Here is a 17,845-nt window from a genome sequence, read left to right as displayed (position 1 = left end):
CCTCCATAGGCCCCAAACCCCATCTTTGATTATCCTAGTAGCCTCTCCTAAACCCCTGACCCCATCCAAGTCTCATGCAGACCCAAACAATCCTTTCGTGATGACAAGGTTGTTGGTTTGTCATTCTGGGCCTTCCCACTGCATCGTGAGTTTGTACTAGCACTCAACCATGAGCAAGGTACAATTATCTTAATTAATTTTTTTAGCTACCCAAACCCCTAATATATTATTAGGTTATCACTTACTTAGCCAACTTTCGAGGGGTTTTCCTACTAACCTCTTTGAGCATGACCCCCACTCGAAAGCCACTCTTCCTTATGACACTACACAAAAATTTCCCAAAAGAACTCCAAGGCAAAAGTACCAAAACCAATTTACAAAAAGGAGTTCAAGACAATTGGGAAACACTTGGTCATGCAAGCCCTTGTATATAGGTTAAATCAACTGACAAAACACAGTCTACTCACGAGACATAACCAAAGGAAAAGACAACACGAAAAAGTCTAATACCACTAAAAACCAAGGACTTACAATATAACTTTAGTGCGAAGACAGTCAAAAATGAAATAAACACCTTCGCTCAATACAAAATAAACAATTTATTTTCTCTCCTAATTCACAATTGACCAAGTTTTCTAAATTTTCTAAGTTTCCAAAATACATCATTTATTAACAATCATCTCACTAATTCAGTTAAAAATATTCAATCAATATTTGCTCTATCCATTTCGAATTTTAAAAAAACATCTAAATCACATTTGAGTCACACACACACACATATATAAAAATATAAAAAAACATATAAATTATCAATCTGATATTCTTTTCTTCTTTTTTCCAAACTGAAATTGCTATATTCTCTTTCTTTTTTTCAAACTGAAATTGCTTTTCTCAATTTTTTTTTTAAATAATTCCAACTTATATATATATATATAGATATATATATATATATATAGATATATATATATATATATATATATATATATATATAATAGTAAAACCTCCCTCAAATACTAATTTTAATCTCTTTTTAGGGAAGATGGCAAGTGAAGGTGGCGAATTCGGCAGAGGCAACGGCAGCAGCAACCTTCTAACCGGCCAGCAGATTATTGTGGCTCCAATCCATGGCAAGGGAGGTCAGGGGAAGATCAGGTCTTGGAGTGATGAAGTTGATGAAGCTTTCCCAATCAAAGTAATACGGAACCTTACGATCAGCAAGCAACCAGCTCTCAAATCAACAACATGGAAAGATCAAACCCCGGGCTGACCATGGAAGGTGGATGCACCTAAACCTATGGTGAGAGGAAGTAGGGATCCTGGACCATAGAGGAAATCAGATGCTAGTCACCCCTACACAAATAGTAATATGAGGCCAATAAACTCACAAGCATGGAAGAAGAATGGCTTTTCATGGAGCAATGATGGTTGGTTTCAAAATGCGAAGCTTCCTGCTTCTGATTTGGCACGCAATTGGAAGTCAATTTTGAAACCTAATCCCTCTGTATTGGAGATGGGAAAATTTAACATCCCTAATTGTCATAGGCAAGGTTTTACCCCTCCTCTAGGTATCGGCCCTAATAAATTTTGGAATGGGTGGTTTAGGCAAGATGGAACCTCGTGAGCCGATCGTGCAGAGGCCAGACGGTCCACTGCCCCAGCCAGAAACCAATGATCTAATCTGGATCGAGTTGGGAAAAATGAACCCTGGCGAAGATACAAACCATTGACTCATCCAATCATCCACAAACTAGTAAGGAAAACTTTGAGATCCACTATTATTTTGGATGATAATAAGATCAATTTGTCTAGGTCAAATCTTCAAGATTTTTGTTTCTTTACCAAATGGGGTGGAGGCAAATGGTTAAGGGGAAATTTTGAGAAATGGTGTAGATCGCAATGGGGGGAGAACATTAACTTTAATGTCCTTCTAAATGATTATTATCTAATTGATTTTATGAAAAATGAGGACATGTTTAATGCTAAAAATAAAGGTCCTTATACTTTGGACGGGATTGGGGTGCATATCATTGATTGAAAACCAAACTTTAATCCCCGGTTCCATACCCTACCAGAAAACACAGTCTGGTTAAGGTTATATAACTGCCCATCGAACTATTGGCACATTGAGATCATTAAAGATATATGCAAAGAGCTTGGCACTTTTGTTTCTGTGGACGATATTTTGGAGGATAGGGTGTGGGGTAGCTTTATCAGGATATGCATTAATACCTGCCAGATCTCCAAAATCCTGAAAGAAGTCAAAATTATTGGGGCCAAAGAGGTATGGATTCAAAGGATTGACAGAGAAGATCAGTTGTACCTTTGCCCCAAATGCTTATCAAGGGAGCATATAGGTCTTGAATGTGAAGTTTTGGCCTCTATCCTTAAAAGTTATGTTTCTATGCAAACTAAGTCGACTCACATGAAGTTAGTCAAGGAAAATATAGAAAAATGGGAAGCAAATGATGTAGAGCAATCCTCGATGACCAGTATGAAGGTGGTGGAAAAGAATAATCCTATTGTTTATTCTCCTCTTGTTGTGTCTAGCTATCAGCAGATCCATACTGCCAACAGTGAAAGTGCTCAAGCTCTACTAAATCTTTTGGAAGATGTTAAATCCCTTCAAAAGGATATTATAATAGAGTTTGCAGCTTCTCTTGCCTTAGCACCCAATAAGGTCGATGATTTTAGTGTGATGGAGGATGAGATTATTCTCCCTCTACCAGTTGGTCCAGCCACCTCTGATGATCCAGGCAAGAAAGGCTTCACCATTGGCTTGGAAGAAGGAGAAATTTATTCCTCTGCCTCGAAATGGGAAGAAGATGTTGAACCAGTTGCCAACCTTATAATGGATAATATTGCAAAAGGGTTTGGGAAGTCTGAGTTACATAACCAAATTTCCATCCAAAGGGAAAAAGGGGGCATAAATCAATGAAAACAATGTTGATAATCGCAGGTGCAGCTAGTGGGCAGTCCAAACTTAACTTAGGGAAGGGGAACCCCCTTCCCCAGGATCCATGAGACTACTATCCTAGAACATTAGAGGCCTTAATGCTCCTAACAAATGGCATTTAATTAAGCGCCAAATTGATGAGACTAAGGGGGATATTTGGGTATTACAGGAGACTAAATGGAGTCAATCTGAGATTGAAAAAAAATGAAAGTATGGAAATAATGGAAAGGTCTATTGAGGCAATCCGAGGGAGCCTCTGGTAGCTTGGGAATAATCTGGAATCCTTTGAATGTTCAAGTCACTCTCCTTGGTGAAGATAAATATTGGCAACATTGTCTGGTCACTAGTTTATGCAAAAATGAGAGTTTCAATCTCTTTAATGTCTACGGACCTTCTGTTGCTAATGACAAATGAGAGCTTTGGGCACTCCTGTCAAACAGATTCCAAAATATCACTATGGGCAGTTGTATGTTTGCAGGAAACTTCAATGCTCTCTTGGCAAGTAATGAGAAGAAGGGTGGTAGTAAGAGGATTGGTATGGCTCAGAAATATTTCTAGGAAGTTGTTGATAAGAATCAGTTATTGGATGTTGCCCCAAAGAATGGTACCTTTAAATGGACAAATAGGTGTACCGGTTTCACTAAAAATTACAAAACGTCTAGATCGGTTTCTGGTGGCTGGTGATTGGCTAGCACAAAATCTTACTCTTGAATCATCTATTCTACCCCTTATAGGATCAGATCATTTCCCTATTTGCCTAAATGTGTCTCTAGGACATTCCAAGGGTGGCCATCCTTTCCAATTTGAGTCAATGTGGCTTAGAGTTCCAGATCTACATGATTTGATAGTAACATTATGGAATGAGTCGATTCTCAAAAATAACTTGAGGTTGTTCAAGCTAAATAAGAAACTCAATTATATTAAGATCAAAAGCAAAGAGTAGAATTTGAGTCAGTTCCAAAAAATCCATAAGGAGAAACTCAGGGTTACGGTAGAGCTGGAGGATTTATCCAATTATGTCATTAAGTCAGGCATGAATGATGTACTCTTCAAAAGGGAAAGCTCTCTCAAGTCTGAACTAAATGAAATTCTTCAGCATGAAGAAATTCACTGGAGATAGAAATCCAGGGAACTTTGGCTCAAGGATGGAGATAGAAATACCAAGTTCTTCTACAGATCGGCTATTGCCAACTGTAGCAGGACCAGAATATCAGAGATTGTAAAACTAGATGGTAGTATTGCCAGAGATTATGAGGATATTGCCCGGGAAGCAGTAAGACATATTGAATCTCTGATGAATGGCAATTGTTAGAATGTTTAGGAAGCAAGAAACAGAATTCTAGACGCAATCCCTCCTATAATTACCGAAAGACACAATAAAGAGTTCTTCAAACCTATTGACTTAGAAGAAGTCAGGAAAGTTACCTTCCAATTGAATCATGATAAGACTCCAAGCCCTGATGGTTTTCCTGTGGCCTTCTTTCAGCATTTTTGGGACATTATTGCCTAGGATTTTTCCCTAGCGGTAGAAGAATCCAGGAAAAAAATGACTATGTTGGGAGCCATCAATCACACCTTTCTAGCTTTAGTACCGAAAAAGAAGAACCCTCAGCAAATGGGTGATTTTAGACCAATTTCTTTATGCAACTCGGTATACAAAATAGTAACAAAGATCATTGCTAACAAACTAAAACCTCTTCTTAAATAAATTATTTCAGATGAATAGAGTGGCTTTGCCCCTGGTCGCTCTATTGTTGAAGGCATAATCACTACTCATGAAACCCTCCACACTGCAAGGAAAACTAAAGCTTCTTGTATGATATTAAAGTTGGATATCATGAAAGCCTATGATATGGTGGATAGGGAATTTCTTGTAGAAGTATTGAGGAAATTTGGCTTCTGTAATGAATGGATCACTTGGGTCAAGAATTGTCTATCAACCCCCAAATTCTCAGTTTTGGTTAATGGTTCATCTCATGGTTTCTTCCCTTCATCAAAAGGTATTCGCCAAGGGAATCCTATGTCACCATTTTCGTTTATAATTATGGTTGAAGCTTTAGGTCGGATGATTAAATCTCTTCACCATGATGGTTGTTGGCTGGTGTCAATGTGGCTACAGGAGTTGAACATTCAACTCACTTGCTATTTGTTGATGATATTATTCTTTTTGGATCCTCTAGCAGAAGAGAGGCAAGGATTATAAATACATGCCTGAATGACTATTGCAAGGCATCAGGGAAAAAAATCAATTGGAACAAGTCATAAGTTTTCTTTATCAACACGATACTGAATATGCAAGGTTTCCTATCAATAATCCTCAATTTAAGAGTGGCAAACTTTCCAGGTAAATTCCTTGGGACTCCTCTCTTTAGTGGTCGTAAGAAGACTTGCTATTGGACACATCTTATTGAGAAATGTAAAGCTAGACTTGAAAATTGGAAAGGAAAGTGGTTATCATCTGTCCGTAAGCTTACTATGATAAAATCAGTCCTCTTTGCCATGTTGGTTTTCTCCATGGCTTGCATGAAGCTATCGGTTGACATAGAAGATGAGTTAATTACTATAATGATAAATTTCCTTTGGAATGGATCGAATGAAAATGGTAAATTTCCATTGATTGCCTGTGGAAAAATAAGCCAACCAAAAAATGTTGGGGGTGCTGGCATTCGACGGATTTCTATTATGAATTTGGCTATGGGAGCAAAATTGGTGTGGGAAATTTGTAGAGGCAATAATCAGAAGTGGGAAAGAATCCTAAAACACAAATATCTAGACTCACTTGAGCCTAAAAGGATTCTCATAGTTACCAACCCTCCTAGGGGCTTGGCCATTTGGAATTTTATTCTGGAATGCAGAGAAATCATAAGCGATCAGGTTACTTGGGATGTCAGAAATGGGAGGAATGCATCCTTCTGGCTGGATTCTTGGAGTGGCAAAGAAGCCTTGTATCATAACCCCACTCTTCAACCTATAATGAGAGATACATGTCAACTTTGGGGTCACCATGTCTGTGATTATGGTCATTCAATGAAGGAGAATGATATTGACAAATGGGTGTGGAACTCTCTAGACCCCTTGGTTTTAGCCCAAAATCAGAAAGACCTTTTTGTCGATATTACGAAGAATCGAATCATTCATCCATCCCCGGATGAGGACATCATTAGATGGTGTGGCTCTTCTGATGGTAAGTATAAGGTATGTTTTGGCTATAAATTGAAAGAAGTTGCAGTAGATAAGAAGGATTGGTCAGTTCGTCTGTTCTGGCATAAACATCTACTTCCTAAGGCAGGTTCCTTTGCTTGGATGGCTTTTTAGAGGAAAATATTAACCAATGAAAGACTCCTTAAGTTGGGTATTAATGGACCTAGTAGATGTGTATTATGTTAGAATCAAGAAGAAATAATTGATCACCTTTTGCTACACTGCAATTTCTCTAGTAACTGTTGGTGGCATTTTATGGGTAAGTTAAATCTCGTATGCCCTTTTCCAAAAGGTTTGGATGATTGGTTTCTACTATGGCCTAAATCAAAATGCAAGGTGTTATTTGGGGACTTATTTGTTATCCTACCCTCACTCATGATTTGGGAAATTTGGAAAGAAAGGAATCGAAGAATTTTCCAGGATTATAAGATGGGCTAGTTAGCCCTCTGTGGGAAAATTGAGAACCACCTAGTTGAGCTCCTGAACGAAGCGGCCAAGTCCAAAATGTTGAAAAAGAATCTATACACTGACTGGGATTGGAAGTTAAAGTTTGCGTTCCCAAATTTGATCATCCCCTCACTTTTTGGAAATGGTAATCCTGAGATACTGGCTAATCCAAGATTGGATGTTAAATGGGAAGCCCCAGAACCAAGGTGGCATAAGATTAACTTCGATGGTGCCTCTGCTAGAAATCCGGGGTGTAGTGGAATTGGATGTTGTATTAGAGATTTTGAAGGCATGTGCATTAAGGAAATTTCTGAAGACATCGGTCTGGCCACTAACAATGAGGCTGAATTCTAAGTGACATTAAGAGGTTTGCAATTAGGGTCTGAGTTGGGGATAAAAAGAATCCATTTGGAGGGTGATTCATTAAATGTTATCAATGTTGTTCTTAGTAACCATATCCCTAGTTGGCGTCTCAACCTATGGCTTCAACCTATGGTGGGTTTTATTGAGACCTTTTAAGGTTTTTGGATTAGCCAAATCTATAGAGAAGGCAACTTGGAAGCAGACAGACTATCTAAGATGGCAATTGCAAACAGAGGTCTTAATCTGGGCATACGGCTCGGGCATAGATAAATCTTGATTATAGTGATTATTATGGTTTAATGTTGCATTTATTTTGGCAAAGGAATGAACCGCTTTGGTTCCCCAATGTTTTGGTTTCTACCGGTCAGTAGCACATACTGGTGGATGTACTCTTACCGGGTAAGGGTCTCTCTTGATGGTGGTATTCTGGCTCCTACCAGTAGGGGTATCCTTCCCGGCTGCCCAGTCTCTACCGGTTGGCATTGTTTTTGTTTACATAGGCCTCTTGCACTTTTCCCTAACCAGTAATCTTTACGTTCTGGTTAAGGAACTCTTTGGGGTTACTCCAGTGTCGTTATAGATGCTGCCAGAATGATAATCTAGCAAATTTCTGATAAGCGACTGCATTTGGTTCTCTCTTCAGATACCCAGTTCAAATTGAGGCACATCTACATTTGATTATGGTAATTAATATGGCGTAAGTGATACAACCGATCTTGTTCTAAGAAGAAATGTTTGTGCCCCCAATGGTATTGGCCCCTATCGGTTAGTAGTTCTTACCGGTAGATGTATTCTTACCGGCCTCTTGATTTATCCCCTACTGATATTCTTTATGATTTTGGTGATATGATCTTACTGGTGTTATTAACTCCCACTCTGATCTAGATGTTGTCAAAAGAGAATCTAATTTTCATCACTACTTTTAGATATGATAAATCCGGACGATGACTAACCTCAAAGAGGTAATCAAATGCGATTAAGGTGGCATGCTTAACAAGTACCTTGTTTGTGCGAAGTAATTTGGCTCGCTTAGCTAAGTCCTCGAGCTCCTCAACCTTTATGAGTTGGCAAGATAAATATAGGATGACCTTCTTATTTTTAACATATCAAACTCTTCCCATTTCTTGCTTTGTTGTTTACAATGGAAACATCTATTTTGTTGGAGGCAACCTGTTGTCAAATGGAATTCCTAAGAAAAATCTCTGATAAGTGCCTACAATCGGTTCTTTCCTTGATTCGCCCTTTTATTCTTCACTGTGTTAAAAGAATTTTGGGGGAGGAATTCCTTAATGCATACCACAAATACAGAGCTAATGCAAAAATCCTGACTTTCTTCCTAGTGATGCTGCTCTATATGGGGACTAGCAAGCAAAGGGCAAATCTTCTCACCCAAATGGTGTTTGAGCATCGCTTTCTTGGGGAAATTGACGCAGTGTTGGATAATGTTGATGGCAATCTCAAATTTCCCTTTCGCCAAAATTATTATGAGTTTGGGAAATGGTGCAGAGGTACAGAAAAAGGTGATTGTAACCTCTCTTGACTTCAATGCCTTGAAAGCCTCTTGGCCTATTATTACCAGAAATATTGGGTTCCTTTGCAAGATTGTCGATATACTACCTAGATTCACGGCTTCTTGGAGAAGCACCTATATCCAGGAGGAAGGGCTTCCGGGTAGAGAAGACATTGGTATTATGGCCAATGGTGACATAGTTGAAGGTAACTCTTGGGGGCTTGGTCGTGGAGAAGAGTGGATTCCAGATGATGACCACCACCCCTGGGAAAAAGCGGAATCATTGGCTCATGTTGCTTGAGGGAATGATTGCCCAGTAATTTTGGATGCAGTCGTTGCTCTTGCTCCTGGTACCGAGGACCCAAATTCAAGTGCAGAAGAATCCTGAATGTTTCGACCCCCTCGGCCCTATGCTACACTCCTCTTAGGATTTCCATGTTTTATTTTTGTGTGTTGTTTAGTTGATTGTAGGCCTTGGTTCAACCGAAATTTTTCTCCTTTGGTTGTTTTCTCCTAGCTTTTTAGCATCTTGGCCAACGTGGCTAGCTTTTCTGTTTGTTTACTGTTGGAGCAATGGTAGGGGGTTTTCTTACTGGCTCTTTCCCCCTATAGCTCTTTCTGAACCAATTATGTTTTTTTCAAATTTTGATTAATACAAGGGTGTTGCTCCTTTGCAATTATTAATCTATTAAAATTAATTAATTAATTAAAAAAAAAAGCTTTTATGTTTGTTGCCATGCAACACCCCATAGAGGGAAGGCGGTGGCTTGTGGGGCCACATCGTGCTGCCCATAGTCATGGCTCCCCATGACTGTGGGTGTTTTCCCACAGCCATGGCCCCCCGTGGCTTGTGGGAGAGCCATGACTTGGGGCAAACACGCCCCCCCCTCATTTAATTTTTTTTTTAAAACCCAACAACAAAGAAAAAAAAGACCAGAGCTAATTTTTTTTTTTACCAGTAACTTCTAAAATGAAAACCTAGCAAGTTTTAGACAAAAATTTCAACAGCAACCTCCCAGGTTGCTAAAATTATTAAAATTTGGGTAGCATAACCCCCCCATACAAACAATGGAAAAAATAATTTTTTCAACTATACAGGGAAAACAAAATTACTAATTCAATTTGTTTTTCAAATACAACACAAACAATTGCAGAGGTTTGATTTACAACTAAGATTTTTTTTTTTTAAAGAAAGATTAAAACAACCAACCTGGTAAGATTTCGAGGAAGAGAAATTTGGAGATGAGTGAAAGCCTTCAACATTGAAACCAAATTCTCCAACCACACAAATTCTCCTTTTAAAGAATTTTTTTCCTCACAAATATCTTTTTGATAATTTTTTTTTAATGAAAATTTGAAAAATCAATTGTTTTTCAAAACAATACATTTGCATTTAAATTTTCTAATTTGAATTCATTTTTCCCCCACACACCAAAAAAAACAATCTAAACATTAAAATTACATATGAGTAAAAATTAACTTGATCTCTTTTTTCTTTAATCAAATGAAAACAAACATAATATAAATTTCATTAATAAATCAACAATTCAATTTTAACTAACCAAATAAAATAATTGATTAATCTATTAAACCATAAAAATACTCTTAATCATTTGTTTCTAAATTAATTTTATAAACGCAATATCCATTCATTATTAATAACCATGAGGTATTAATAATTAATTTCTCATTAAGAAATCATAAGAAAAGAATAATTTAAATTCACAAACGCATAACACACAATTCAACAAAACAAAGCACAGACATGACTTGCATACCAACATAGGGAAGGTTGACAAATGACTAACATTGTTCACTATCGAGCAAGGCTAGGGACAAAATTCAGGGCCTCAAGACTATCTCCTCCACTTTCATTGGGTTATTTAGATACACTCAGACCTATGGAACCAGGTGAAGTCAATACCATGTACCTGTAATTCCTGAATCACCAAATCATGCATATATATATACAAAAACGGTAGACACACTGACAAAAGAGAATCGTGACATTCCATGTCTTGCCAAAGAGAGTGAAGGAAAATTATCTCCTCGCATCCCATATACTTTCACACATACATGATGACATATACATAATGCATCTCATCCATAAGTAAATGTGTTAGTCCATGGTTAGTAATCCAATAGCATCTAATCATCAATAAGGAAATAATGCATAATCAACATTCACTGAATCTCAAATCAAAGTGTAATCCAACATAGCATAATATCTGAATAAAACATCACCACATAATGTATCCACAAATATCCATGAAAAAAGTCAACCATAGTCAAAATAAGTACCTAAAATCTATGATCGAGGGAGGGGTTCTACAATCCAATGCAACATACATACCCAAACTGATGAATACTAAGAGGGGGGGTGAATTAGTATACCAAAAATTACTGAACTCAAACCCTTAAACAATTTAGCAGTTAACCGGTACAACAGATTTACTAACAAACTGATTAAGATAAATGCAAACCAAAAAGCAAATAAAGCATTCACCCACAAGAGCACAATCACCATAACACAAGAGGTTTTGATGTGGAAACCCAAATGGGAAAAACCACAGTGATCTGAAACTCACAAGTAACTATCTACAGAATAGTAACCAGACCGGTTAAGGTCATACAATGTTCTTCACGAGAACAAATCCTATTAGGAATCTAGATCTATGTTTGGAGATAAATCCTGTTAAAGACTACCTTGTGAGAGCATTTCAGATCCACAGTTGTGAACCACCTTGTTAGAGGATTTACAAAGGCTTTGCTAGGCCTACCCAGTTAAGGGTTTCAGACTTGTCGAAGATGTGAGTAATCAACAAGTGAGTGATCTAGATACTAGCATAGTATGCTTGGTTAGATCCTTGATAGCTCATTGTTAATGCACATTTAGCATTACTTCAGTCTTCAGTATCTCCACACTTTGTTTCTTCACACAAACCTAATCTTCTCTCCTGTGATCGCACATACAAAAACCTCATGCACTTCTAAAACCCTATCAACTCCTAAAACCCTAGACATGATGTCCTTATAAAGGAATCTAATTTCATGTCGGTCCAATAGGATTACATTGCAAGTTCCTAGGTTCAGTGCATCTAGACACATTTGGTAACACGGCACAAAATCACCGCCAAAGTGTCGGTGGATGATAACTCATCACAAAGTAATACCGGTTTATTACCAATTACTAGTTCATACATTTTACTAATTACTGGTTTGTCAAAATGAAGGCTGGGAAAACGTTAACAACCGCTTTGTTCCTTCGTACCACTTTGGGATCCTCGAACCACTTGAGTTCTTCATACCACTTTGTGACTGGTAAACATCTTCTGCAAAGCACCTATAGTCTAAAGACTATAATTCATAATACCGGTTGGAACAATTACCGATTGAGCATAACTCATACATAGGGAAGTGATCATAAAACAAGTGTGTGTCCATCAATGACAATCACAACATCATCAAAATGCCAACAATCTCCCCCTTTGACATTGATGGCAACACTTAGGAAATTTTTGACATCTAAGTGTTTTACAACAAAAATATGCCATAATCAAAATTACTCCCCCTAAGCGTATACACTATCCCTTTTTGCAAAAAATACAATGTGTACTACTCCCTTAAAGAAATAACATGAAAGTATACATAACATTCACAAAAAATTTAGATACTACTCCCCCTTTGCCAACAATGACAAAGTACTACAGAATAACCCCTGTTTCTCATTATCATTAAAATAAATAAGTGTTTATGACAATAATGAGTGAAACTTATCAAAAATTGATTTAAAATCGTGCATAAAAGTCTTCATGGATAATGACCATGACTCTAGTAATGAGGTAGCCACCTCACTTTTTGTCTGCATTTGTGATACATGTTCTTCCATGGCATCAATTGTTCTCATCCCTTGAGTGGTTGTTAATGCTTCCAGATTAAGAAAGCACTTTTGAAGGATTTGCAGTTTAGCTAATAAAACCAGTTGAAGCTTCTACAAATCTCTTGCCCGGTTGCTAATCTCCACTTCTATTCTGGCAGACTGAATCTGATACTGGTGCATAGTTTTCCCATATGTATTAAAAGAATAATAGGGCATCTTAAAGGTGCTTATGTATGCCTGCAAATCAGAGTGCAGTTTACCCTTTTGTGCAAGAACATCATCACAAAATAGATGGAGTTGGTTGATTTTTCTTAATAGTAGTTTGCCCTCATCCATAGCATCTCTTATGTTCTTTTGTTGTTTCAGAAGTTCAGACCGGAGCTCTTTTAGTTTCTTCACTAAGGCAATGTTTAGTGCCTTTTGATGCTTCTTCAGTGCATTAGCTTCAGCAACTTCTTCCAGGCATTGTACCTGGTCCTCTACAACTGTACAGAGAAGCTTTAGTTGGGCCAGAGAGGAATCAGTACTGGGGAGATTAGTACCGGGAATCAAACTGGTAAGAGTGTCAACCGCAGTTTGAATAACATCTTGCTCCTTTTTCCTCCTTAATGCTTCCAGTCACTCTTGTGCAAGCTTAATGCTTTGGAGCAGCTCCGATTCATTTGCAGATTGGAGGTCAATAGGACTGGTGATGTCAGCCGGTTTGGCTTGACCACTAGTTGCCTTTGGAGTCTCCACTTGTGTGCTCTTTGTTGCTTCCTTATTCTCTTCGGCTCTTTGCTTTTTCTCTTCTACCTTCTTTTGCTCCTCTTCTTCTTTATTTTTCTTCTCTTCTTCCTTCTTCCTTTCTTCTTCCTTCTGCTTCTCCTCATTTTGTTTCCTCTTCTCCTCTTCTTTCCGCTTCTCCTCTTCTTTCTTTTTTCTCTTCTTCTTTCTTTTTCTCTTCCTCTTTCTTTTTCTCTTCCTCTTTTTCTTTTCCTCTTCCTTCCTTTTCTCTTCTTCTTTCCTTTTCTCTTCCTCTTTCTTCTTCTCTTCCTCTTTCTTCTTTTCTTCTTCTTTCCTCGTTTCCTCTTCTTTTCTCTTCTCTTTTGCCTATTTCCTCTTCTCTTCCTCTTATTTCCTCTTCTCTTCCTCTTTCTCTTTGTCAGCTTTCTCCTTCTCTTGTTTCTCCTTGTCTATGTCCGGAGTGATATCATCACCATTCAGTGTGTCCACATCAATAGTGTCCACCTGTTTTGTAGCTTGTTCTTCCTCATCATCAAATGCCTCAACCGGGTTTCTGGTTTTTGGTTCTTGTTCAGCCTTTCTATTGGCTTCAGCTACTTGGTGCATTCTCAGAGTGGCTTTGGCATGGGAGTGTGTATCTTTCACCACTTCAGAGACTTTTCCTTCCAGTAACAAGAGTTTTCTTCTTCTCATGAAGAAGAGGCCTTTGTACCGGTTCACGATTTCAAATAGTTCAGAGTTAGAAGCATCAAGGAAGTATTCTGCAAAAATCTTCTCTTTGATCTCCTATTCTTTCTCGATGGCAATGCGCCATTTATTATCTAAAGAATTGTATAAAGAATCAGGTGTTTCAGATCTAATATCTAATGGCGACCAGTCATAAACACATAAATAATTGATGATTTCCCACTCTACTTCTTCTCTCTCACTATTGCTAAAATAATCAAAGTATTCTTTCAAATCACTAAGCAATTTTCTTTTAATGTTCTTAATAGTCCTCTGACAATGTGTCATCGGCTTATAATAAGACATCAATATTTACCAGTGTTGATGAGGTAGGTGTATTACCGGTAGTTTTTTCTTTCTTGCTTGTCTGCCTAGTCTTTTTAGGTTGTACTTCTGGTTTTGTATCCTCAGATTCTGGTGAGTTGCTCTTGGTCTTCCGCTTCCTTTCAAAAACTTTAGTGGGAGTAAATTTGGGTTTCTTTTTGGCTAGTGACCGCTTGGTCACTTTAGGGCTAGCTGAGGTAACCGGTGTCGATACCGTCGGTGGTGCCTTGCCCTTTTTCTCTTTAGGTTTCTCAATCAGAGGTGTTATCCTCTCTAAGTAGGTACCAGTGTGCTTTGCCTTAGCATCAAGCGGCGAGGCAAGCAGGGTAGAGGCATACCCATCTAACATGTCATACATGACCTAATATCCCATAGGTTCTACTTCTTCCTATCTCAGCTCTATTGCCTCCATTATGCACTCATCTACTTTAATGGTAAAGCAGATGTCCTCTTCATATTTCTTAACAATGTCTCTAGATATCCTCATCCTTTGGCTCATCTTCCATCTGAATTCATCAAAATATTTATTCAAGACCTCAGGATATCCGGTTCCCACTGTTTGGAGACTTTCCCTGATTTTTTTGGTGACCAGTTGGTCAGCAGACTATTGACTATCACCGACTCCCAAGAAATAGCCTTGGAAGTAGAAAAATAGGCTGACCAAAAGTTGTCCAAATTTAAACCTTAGGGCACTGTCCTGTTTGATGGACTTCAAGTTTTGTAGAAGTTTCTTCTATATATAGGTCCATAGATCAAATGAAGCATCTTCCTTGATCATCCTGTAGGCGGCATTCACCGCAGCAGCAGAGATAGAGTTTATCCTACTAGCATAAAATATTCGGTATCCAATCACCATGCAAGCATACTTGACCAAGTCATCTTTGATGGTGTTGACGGTCATTCCCCATTGATCGCTTAGAGAACCGGTGAGCTTAGTCATTTTATTCTTGATGATCTTCCTTAGGGCTGGTACCTCACCTCTGTTGCAGAAACTGGTGACGACATGAACTGCTTCAGGAGTAATTTCATGCGTCCTTTTGAGATACATCTTGTCGCCATGCACTCTACTCAGAATGATGCAGATGTGCTCTTCAGTGAATTCTTCAAGGAAATAAACTACATTGTGAAGTTTCTTCCTCTCCAAGATGTTGTATTCTAGTTTGATCTTCTTGTCATCCCCACAGAATAGACCTAGCTGGGAATGAATTGCTAAGGATCCTAGGTCTTCCAGTTTACAATCAATGTACCCTGAAATATCATCTTCCACTATGACTCCAGTGAGTATCTGGGATAGGGCATTGTATTTCATCTTCTGTTGGATAAAATCCGTTGAATCGACAGGTGTACTAGAACTGGAGTTCGATGCAGAAGACATGATTAACTGATAAACAAGAATTTCGAGAAATACCTTCAGAATTTCAAGATTTAGGGTTTGCAAATTTAGCTTCTCTTCACATCACTTTGGTTTTTGGATTACCGCTTTGTTTTCTTCACTTGATTGATTGACACTATCTCCGGATTTAGCTGCAAAGTTTTGAAATCTCTCTGAATCACAAGTCGAATCGCCTTTTGTCGCTCTACTCTTGAAAAATTCTTCACTCGAAAATTGATAAGTGAAAATGACTTGAAAATCCCTTTTAAATGAATTCTTCACCTACCATAATAAATGCTCCATCACTAGGGCACAAACCCTAATTTGCCTTTTACCACTTCACAATCTTCAGCCGATTGTTATGTAACATATACCAGTTAAGGTCTTTTACCAGTGTAAACTGGGGGTTCGAAACATTTCACCGATTTGTTCCCCCTAAGCTTTTCTGAAGCTTAGTTTGCCAGTTCAGAGACTTCCACACTAGGTGCAGAAACCGGTTCATCTTGTGACACTTCTTCAGGTTTCTTTTTCCATGTTTTATTCATTCCTGCTTGAACGGTTTCAACATCAATCTTCCCTTCCGGAGTGACCGGTATGTCATCTAATAGGTTCTTTCACATTCTGCAGGTTCTGGCAGGGTGTCCCAATTTGTTGCAATGATAGCATACCATTCCAGGTGTTCTCCATGGTCCATTGTTCATTCTACCATTCTTCCTCTTGCATGTTGCAGCAGTGTGACCACTACCATGGCAAATCAAACAGGTTTCTCTCCAACCGGTTGCCGCTTGATAGCCACGACCACCTGACTGATGGTCATAGGCATTATACTAATTTGTATTCTGATTCACAGAGGATTCAGGAAAAATCCTTGATTCCTTTGAGGATATCTCCCGGTGTTCTGCATAACAGACCTGCATTCAAATGCTCTATGCCCAAACTTGTTGCATGCAAAATAGTTACCATTGAATCTATTGGATCTAGGCTTATTATTTAGAAAATAAGGAAAATTATTGTAAGCATTATTTCTACACACATTAGCAGTATGTCCTTCCTTGAGACAATTAAAGCAAATAGGTTTAAAGTTTTTCTTACCTTTATCCCTTGGTGTCAGTTGCTTCTTTGATGCTCCATCTTTTGTTCTAGAGGTCTCACCTTCCTCATAACCAAAAAAACCAAGTCCAGTGGTATTCTTTACTAGTTTTGTTGATTCAAGCTTTTGTTCTAGCTTAACAGTACTCTTATTGAATTTGGCAAGTATTTCCTTCGACTCAGTGAGTTCCTTGGAAATAGTAGCATTGGATTCCTTCATGGTTGCATTCTCATAAATAGCCATGTTTAGTTCACCTTGCATTTCTTCTATTTCCACTTTACTCTCTTGCAGATGAGTGGTAAGGGCACTGATTTCTTGCTTTAGCTTGGAGATCTCATGATCTTTGTCTTTTACCAGGTCTTCAGCTTTCCTCTGGTTCTCAAGCTCTTGGCACATTCTGATAGTCATTCCTTCCAATTCCCTTCTCAGGTTAGCATTAGATTCATTCAGTTTTTCAACTTCTTCAACTAGGGCTTCCATGTCTGCTTCATCAGAACAACTATTTTCAGTAAGCTCCATCAGTTTCTCAACATGCTCTCTTCTCTTTGCTAGAGAGGCTTTATATTTGACTTTAAGTTCATCAAAGGCTATCTCAGTCTGAGTGAGACGATGAGTAAGCTCCCTCATAGTGTATTCCCCCATATCTCCTTCCAAGTGGTTAAACTTATAGAAAGGTTGGCACTGATACCAATTGATGAATACTAAGAGGGGGGGTGAATTAGTATACCAAAAATTACTGAACTCAAAACCCTTAAACAATTTAGTAGTTAACCGGTACAACAGATTTACTAACAAACCGGTTAAGATAAATACAAACCAAATAGCAAATAAAGCATTCACCCACAAGAGCACAATCACCATAACACAAGAGGTTTTGACGTGGAAACCCAAATGGGAAAAACCACAGTGAGCTGAAACTCACAAGTAACTATCTGCATAATAGTAACCAGGTCGGTTAAGGTCAAACCGATTAAGGTCATACAATGTTCTTCACCAGAACAGATCCTATTAGGAATCTAGATCTCTGTTAGGAGATAAGTCCTGTTAAAGACTACCTTGTGAGAGGATTTTAGATCCACAGTTATGAACAACCTTGTTAGAGGATTTACAAAGGCTTTTCCAGGCCTACCCGGTTAAGGGTTTCAGACTTGTCAAAGATGTGAGTAATCAACAAGTGAGTGATCTAGATACTAGCACAGTATGCTTGGTTAGATCCTTGATAGCTCATTGTTAATGCACATTTAGCATTACTT

Source organism: Cryptomeria japonica, chromosome 8, assembly GCF_030272615.1.
Source record: "Cryptomeria japonica chromosome 8, Sugi_1.0, whole genome shotgun sequence".
Taxonomy (NCBI): domain Eukaryota; kingdom Viridiplantae; phylum Streptophyta; class Pinopsida; order Cupressales; family Cupressaceae; genus Cryptomeria; species Cryptomeria japonica.
The sequence above is the reverse complement of the archived record's forward strand: the minus strand, read 5'-3'. Positions refer to the sequence as shown.